An 8,887-nucleotide genomic window follows, 5' to 3' on the forward strand; every position below is an offset into this window, starting at 1 on the left:
TGGGCAACAAGAGCAAAACTCCATCTCAAAAAAGGAGACTTGTACAGTAAAGTCCATTGCAGCTTTCTTCACAATGGCCCAAAACCACGGTCCATCCGCAACAGAAGGAAGGAATTACCCACACACCCAGCAATGCGGCTGGATCTCAGGACATCATGCTACGTGAAAGATGCCAGAAACAAAACACCACACGCTGTATGGCTTTGTTTACCTTCAATTATGGAAAAGACAAAATAGTAACAACAGAGGGCAGATCGGAGGTTGTCAGCAACTGGAGGGAGGAAGTGGGGATCAACTCAAAGGGTACAAACAGGGCCCTGGAAGCGACAGGCACGCCCCATGTCTTGATGGTGGTGACTCCCCAGCTGAGGGCACTGGCCAAAACCCATCCAACTCTACACCCGAAACTCAGTCATCTGGTTGTACGTAAGCCTCAAAGCTGACTGACATTTATATGTATTTGTTAAATGAATGTGGCTGGAATGAAGCCAGCACTCTGCAGTCTGTATTTTACAAATGAAAACTATGAGGCAGTGGGGATTAGGGTAGAGAAGTCTTACTAGTTGAAGAAATTGCAAAGTTAACAAAATATCCTATTCTTAGGATCCAGGATACGTTCCTATGATGGATGACATTTTCTTGAGAATCTATAGAAGCCGGGCCTCTCCAAAGGCATGGTTTACTCACTTTGTGACCTACTAGTCTGCAAAATACACACAGTGGCACAGGCGCACACAGCGACAGTGCAATGACTCTACCCTAGTACAACCTCTCCCTTATTCAGCTTAAGTTTCAACTTCCCCAAAAGGTTATCTCCAGCTTCTGCCATCTGCACTGATCTCTCTTCCTTCCTTGAAGTCCTAGAATAAGGGATAAGTTACTCATCCTAGCACTTACTCTGCACTGAGAATTGTTTTACTATGAAATATTTTATACAAAGTCAGTAATAAATACCTAAAGGAAATAAGCAGATATACCACCCTGTCCTGTACCTCAATGCCTTTCAAGTCCCGTGTACCCCATGTCAATCCCAGCCCTTAGGATCCAGTGTGACAATGACAGCTATAAATTCCATGGAGATCGATCTTTTCTTTTTCACTCGTTTTACATTTGTCTGAATCCCTTACAACACTGTCAGGGTTGGGCTGTTCTGAGCTTGGCATACATGCACTGCACGATACACATCACTCTGCTTTTCTCCCAGTTTGGGATCTTCCCAGCAGATGCCATTGGCAATGATGCCCTCAACTCCACCCTGTGGTGTGCATGGCCCCTGCCCTCCGGGCTCCTCTCAAGGGACACAAGGGCAGTCATGACTACGCTCATTGCACATTCTGCACTGTCCGCTCCCTGCTCAGGGCTCCGGCCCGCATGAAATGGGCTTGCTGGGTTGGTGTGTACATACATCCTTCATTTAAACCTAATGCCAGAGTTCCACGCACAACAGCAAAGTACAAGACGGTTCCCATCACTCATGGGGCTGGCAGACCTCCCAATTTTTACAACCTGGCATTTATAACAACTTTATTTCTGTTCTTTCACAATAAAAGATTCCACCGAATAGGATGATATTACGAAGAAACTGCTGACTTTTGTTCCTGTAAAAATAATCTAATGGTTCAAGGAAAGGGTGAGAACCTTATCTATGGGAGACAGGGGGAATTGTTTGTGAAGGAAGGAACAGTGCTGCGGGATTTGTTCTGGCAAACTCCACAGTGGGGATGTGGTTTGAGTAGAGAGAAGGCGGCCAAGGCTGCACGGGGTGGAGAAGAGCAGAAAGGCCGATTCCCGTTGCCTTCCACACATGGGCAGAGAGTTCCTAAGCCATCACCAAGGAGGGGGCATATCACAGTGTCCCGCTCCACCCCAGCGCTGCACGTCGGGGCAGCTGGAAAACACCTGCACACACTCCTGCGCTCCAGCCTGTCGAGGAAATGGCAACATAAAAGAGGAGTGTGTCCCTGCAGGAATGAGCGATACATACACAGTGTCCCCATGGCCCAGCCGTCCGCCGTCCCCAAAGCCCAGGAGTACACCTCTCCAGTGGCAGCCAAGGCTACGCAGTGATGACCATCAGAATGGGCAGCAATTTTTACAATGTTTCTGGAGGCAAGGCCTTGGACCAGCTGTGGGGCCTAAAAAAAGAAAAATAGGAAGAAAAGTCGTCATCAGTTCAAGGAAAATGAAATCAGCACAACTCTCCTTTATCGTGCATCCCCAAGCAAAGCCTGCTCTAACCGGAAGTGGGGCATAAGTCTCTGCGGGCCACGGGACCGGCTCTCCAGCCCTTCCCACCCAGCACCAACAGAACAGCGGGCAGCCTCCAAGTGCTCCGCGGCAAGACCAGAGCCGATGCGGGGGCAGGGCAGGCTACCCCTTGCGACAGAGACGTGCAGCCGACAGGGAGGAACACCCCGCTTTAATGAAAACGTGCCACATCCCAATGTGTCACTATCCCCATGAGGCCCAACTCCCTCATCTGTCACCTGCCTGGCCACAAAGTCAAATGAGTTTACACATGGAAGATGAGTTTACAAACGGGAATCTCACGATTAGCAATAAGTTTCACTGTAAGGACTTCCTAACCTTCACAACCCAAATCTTGACAATATTACAGCTGAGACCATTAAACATAATATACAATAAACAGAAGCTTATCAATCTTCACAAATCAAATGGCCTCAAGAAAGACCAGAGCTTGTGCATCTGCAGTACAGACCCTGCCCGCCAAGGGAACACTGCAGGAACAGTGCCCAGAACACTCACCAGTGTGTCACTATTGTAGGCCTGTGTGTACACATGGCCATTGTGTGACAGAATCAGGAAGCGCTTCTCTGCACAGGCAATCTGTGTGACTCCCACGTTGGCCAGGCCTTCACACTGGATCGGACCAATCACATTGGCATAGTATTTCCATCCTGTTAACCCCCAACCTATGACCTCTTGCAATGATCCCTGTAAGATAAGAAAGTAAACGTTTTCTTTTACAAGAGCAAAAGAAAAAAAAAAAAAAGACTGGGAGTAACACTGAGGTATTATAAGCTAAAAACAAAGCAAATAAAGAGAAAATATGCTGATTCAAAACATCAAAATAGCTGGTACCATGCCGTACTACCTCATTTAACAGGTATGATGAAGCGACTAAACAGGTTAGTTTTCCATTTCCATTGTGTTTTATTTTAACAGAGCCCATTAAAAAGTAGTATCAACGGCCCTTAAATACTAATATACTTTAAAATGCTCAAACTACATCAGGGTCACCATTTTGTGCTTTAAGAGGCAAAATCCCAAAAGCCCACACACGAGGCTGGGAGACCAGCATCCGTGTCAGTGGTGAGAGAAATCAAGTTGTGCAGGAGCAACCTGGTGACAACCAGGCCACACTAGGTGCATCCCCACCTGCGCATGGGCACGGGCACACACGTGTGCACACATGGAGCACACGTGTTCCAGGGCAGGCCCTGCAGCACTATTTGTGTTTGTTTTATTGTTGTTGTTATTGTTGTTTGAGAAGGAGTTTCACTCTTGTTGCCCAGGCTGGAGTGCAGTGGCGCCATCTCAGCTCACTACAACCTCCGCCTCCCGGGTTCAAGTGATTCTCCTGCCTCAGCCTCCCAAGTAGCTGGGATTACAGGCATGTGCCACCATGCCCGGCTAATTTTTGTAGTTTTTAGTAGAGATGGGGTTTCTCAAAGTTGGCCAGGCTGGTCTAAAACTCCCAACCTCAGATGATCCCACTCCCAAAGTGCTGGGATTACAGGCATGAGTCACCACAGCAGGCCCTCAGCACTATTTGTATAGCAACATTGTGGCAATAAGCCCAAGTATACACCAATAAGAGACTCACTGAACAAAGATACATAAAACACACATCCGCACACTGAATACTGAGTTGCTTTATAAAAACAAAGAGCGACACTCTGATAAAGTACTCCAGTACATATGATTAGTAAAAAACACACCACAAGTAATGCAACCTGCTACCACTAGGTACTCATTCCAGAGAACATGGAGGTTACAGAGGAGACTGAAAAGTCGAGGGAGCAGCTGGGAAACTGGGTAGAAGGGGTGGGCAGGGAAAGCGACACTGTGTCTGTGCCTAGGTTTGATTTTTGAACCATGTGACTGTATTCCTTTTTTTTTTTTTTTTTTTGAGACAAAGTCTGGCTCTGTCGCCCAGGTTGGAGTACAATGGTGGGATCTCGGCTCACTGCAACCTCCGCCTCCCGGGTTCACACTATTCTCCTGCCTCAGCCTCCCGAATAGCTGGGACTACAGGCGCCTGCCACCACGTCCGGCTAATTTTTTGTATTTTTAGTAGAAACGAGGTTTCACCATGTTCACCAGGATGGTCTCGATCTCCTGACCTTGTGATCCGTCCACCTCGGCCTCCCAAAGTGCTGGGATTACAGGCGTGAGCCACTGTGCAGGGCCTTTTTTTTAATGACTGTAAAACAAAATACTCTTCATATTAGAAATAAAATGTTAGAAAAATCGATTCAAAACTAAGATTACTGTTATACCCTGGCAAAGTTCACCAACTTTCCCAAAGGCAGTTTTCTCATTGACATAATGAGATACAACAGCATGCATGAGGTCCTCAGCAGGCCTGCACCCTACAGGTGCTCCACACACGCAAATCACTATTACCAAATAGTATTACCATTACTATTACATAACAGATAGAATATAGAATAGAATATAGAATTATACTGTCACTACTATAACCAGCATTACATACTAAGACAGCCCGCCTTCAGAGTATAAAGAAGGCTGTGGAACCCCCTGCAGAAGGTGGGAGGGCCTGGGGCTGTGGATAAAGGGGAGCTCTCTGGGGCTGTGCTACCTGAACCTGGAAGCTGGGCCCCCAAGTTGGATCCCTAGGTCTGTGCACCTCAGCTTGCTCACCACTCACTCTTAACACGGATAACATCTTCAACTGCAAACACATTTAAAACCACAAGCCAGGCCGGGCGCGGTGGCTCAAGCCTGTAATCCCAGCACTTTGGGAGGCCGAGACGGGCGGATCACGAGGTCAGGAGATCGAGACCATCCTGGCTAACACGGTGAAACCCCGCCTCTACTAAAAAATACAAAAAACTAGCCGGGCAAGGTGGCGGGCGCCTGTAGTCCCAGCTACTCGGGAGGCTGAGGCAGGAGAATGGCGTAAACCCGGGAGGCGGAGCTTGCAGTGAGCTGAGATCCGGCCACTGCACTCCAGCCTGGGCGACAGAGCGAGACTCCGTCTCAAAAAAAAAAAAAAAAAACAAAAAACAAAAAACAAAAAAAAAACCACAAGCCAGCTTCCCCCATCAACACCAGACAACGCAAGTCTCCACACGGGCCCAGGATGAGAACCTAGAGGTGGTACTAGCCACAAAACACACGGAGAACGTGGTTCTTGCACACACCTTACGAGACATCGGAGCGCTACACAGCAGAGGCAAACAGGGCGTAGCCGGACGGTCTAAATGGCCCGTGACAACAACCACGGTCTGTCGCAGATCGATGGCAAGCTCGTTGTCTTGGGGAAGGGTGAGATACCTCAGGAAACTCTCGCTGGGGCTCAGGGGGCCAGACAAAAGCTAGAAAGGAAAAGTAAACAGACATTCAGAAATGGTGGGAAAAATTAAAGTAACACAATTAGCCCTTAATAAAATAAAAAACCACTCTTTATATTTTGGTATTTACTCATGTGGCCCATCAAATGACCATGTCGATGATACAGTTATACTACACATCTATATATTTATGCAGCATATAAACTGACTGTACAGATGTCTAAATTTGCTGTATACATGTCCACAACATTGACTGTGCATGTATACACTTATGATACCACAGGTTAGTTGAGTCCACACAGATTACCAACACAACCAAACCACCTCGCAGGCCTAGGACCCCTGGAGAAAGGCAGAACCACCTCTGGGGGAACCCAGCGCAGCATCTCAAGCTGGCCTTGAAATCTAAAACCAAAACCTTTACTTTAATCTAAACCTTGCCCGCTCTGGAGAACACCTACTTTCATTTGCAAATTAAATCATAATTCTAATTCTTCTACAGGCAGAAGAGCCCGATGATTATTCAAGACTGCCAAATAATAGAAAAATTAAACCAAAGCACGATACTGGAATGCCTAAGACTTTCCCGAAAAGACTGGCAAAATCCAACCTGTACTTGACCTGTAAGGACCAGCAGTCCTGAAGGTTCAGGCCCAGGGCCCCGCACACCTGCTCCTCCCCGAGTGCGTCCTCGGGAAGTGCTCGCCGGGCGTCCAGAGACTCCTGCAGCAGCTCACTGCAGAGGTCCGCATCCTCGCCTGGGCGCACACACGTCAGAGGAGCCCCCTGACCCCCCTTACTCTCCCGCTGGGCTTCCCAGCCCTCCATGAGAGAAGACGCCACTGTCCCTTTCCAATCCCTCACTCAACAGGCCCAAATCTAGCACAGCTGTTCCAGTCAATTCTGTGTTTCACGGCTGTCACATGAGCAACACAGTCACTTCTTGTTCTTCTAGAATTAAGTCTGAATCGGGTGTTCCATGGTAGTTGTTGTGGGAAGTCAGGGACTCCGAACAGAGGGACTGGAAGAAGCCGCAACAGAAGAACATAAATTATGAGATTTCATGGACATTTATTAGTTCCCCAAATTAATACTTTTATAATTTCTTACACCTATCTTTACTGCAATCTCTGAACATAAATTGTGAAGATTTCATGGACACTTATCACTTCCCAAATCAATACCCCTGTGTTTTCCTATGCCTGTCTTTACTTCAATCTCTTAATCTCGTCATGTCCTTTGTAAACTGAGGAGGATGAATATTGCCTCAGGACCCTGTGGTTGTGTCAACTGCACAAATTGTTTGTAGAGCATGTGTGTTTGAACAATATGAAATCTGGGCATCTTAAAAAAGAACAGGATAATAGTGATGTTCAGAGAACCAGAGGTAACTTTGAACTGGCCGCTGGTGAGCCAGACAGACCAGAGCTATATTTCTCCTCTTTCACAAGCAAATAGGAAAAATATCACTGAATTCTTTTTCTCAGCAAGGAACATCCCTGAGAAAAAGAATGCGCCCTGAAGGTAGGCCTATAAACGGCGCCTTTAGAAGCGTGTGCCGTCTTTTATGTTCGAAGCCGAAGGGACGAAATAAGCCCTGGTCTCCTGGTCTCCCACATGGGAGACCAGGCTGGAGAGGAGCTGGAAGAAGAGCAGCAGAGCCGCACAGGGTAGCCTGGCTCACCCCAGCTCTGGCGTCCTCCACTCGGGGCCTGCTCCTGGCCGCGGTGAAGCCCTGTGTGCCTGACCCACCCCGTTGGGAGCCACCCTCTTCTGAGGGGAGTGCTCATCAACCTCCTGTGTCTTTTTAAGCTTTTCACTACTTGAGTGTGTTAATTTCACAAGTCACAGTTTCATTCCGCATGTTGTAAAAGGTTATGCAAATGGTACACCATAAAAACCACTCTGTACAAGAGAGAAAAGGCTAGAATACAAAAATGCATAATCTCACCTCAATCATACACAGCAAGTAATTGTATTTTACACTTTACACCATATTTCTAATATATGTATATTACAGTATTGCTACTATAGACTATATTCTCCAAATTTACTAAAATTTGCTTTCATGATCAGGGGCAATTCTATAAAAACAGGTGATATGGAGTTGCAGACCAGCCTGGCCAACATGACGAAACCCTGTCTCCACTAAAAATACAAAAATTAGCCAGGTATAGTGGCAGCACCCCTGTAATCCCAGCTACTCCCAGGCTGAGGCAGGAGAATCGCTTGAACCTGGGAGGCGGAGGTTGCAGTGAGCCAATATCGCACCACTGCACTCCAGCCTGGGAGGCAGGGCAAGACTCCATCTCAACAACAGCAGCAGCAACAACAACAACAACAACAAAAAAGGGGGGATGTTATAGCAGGATCTCCCCCAAGAAACAATGTGTAATAAAAATGGCAAAGAAGAACACGGCTGGCCAGGGGCAACCATACACACTTATTCACAAGTGCCTGAATAACGCACCGGGAGCTCAGACAGGAAACACAAGAACCTCTGAGAAGGGCACTGGGTACCTGGAAGAAATCTTTGCTCCGAAATGAGAAATATGAACACGACAAGACACAGACATGTAACAGGACACACAAAGCACATGGGTCAAGTGTGGTCAGAGGAGGTGGGTGAGTCACTTCAGGTCAGGAGTTGGAGACCAGGTTGGCCAAAATGGCAAAACCCCATCTCTACTAAAAATACAAAAATTAGCCAGGCGTGGTGGTGCACACCTAGAGTCCCAGCTACTTGGGAGGCTGAGGGAGAATTGCTTGAACCTGGGAGGTGGAGGCTGCAGTGAGCCAAGATTGTGCCACTGCACTCCAGCCTGGCCTGGGTGACAAAGCGAGACTCTGCCTCCAAAAACAAAAAACAAAAAAACAAAAAACTACTACTCAGCAATAATGATACATGCAATGACCCCCTTGGGAAAATGTCAAGGGGATTATGCTGAGTGAAAAAACTCAATCTTGCTTGAGGCCAAGAGTTCAAGACAAGCCTGGGAACCATAACAAGACCTCGGTCTCTTACAAGTACAAAATTAGCTGGGTGTGTTGTCATGCATCTGTGGTCCCAGCTACTCAGGAAGCTGAAATGAGAGGACTGCTTGAGCCCAGGAGTTTGAGGCTGCAGTGAGCTATGATTATATCACTTCACTCCAGCTTGGGCATCAGGGTGAGACCCTGTCTCCAAAAATTACAATAGTAACAATAAAAAATTTAAAAACCAATGTCAAAAAATCACATAATAGACACAGAGAACAGATGAGTGGTTGCCAGCAGTTAAGGTGGGGAGAGAAGACATGAATGTGGGTATAAAGGACCCTTGTCCA

Source organism: Macaca mulatta, chromosome 7 (genome assembly GCF_049350105.2).
Source record: "Macaca mulatta isolate MMU2019108-1 chromosome 7, T2T-MMU8v2.0, whole genome shotgun sequence".
NCBI classification, from domain to species: Eukaryota; Metazoa; Chordata; class Mammalia; order Primates; family Cercopithecidae; genus Macaca; species Macaca mulatta.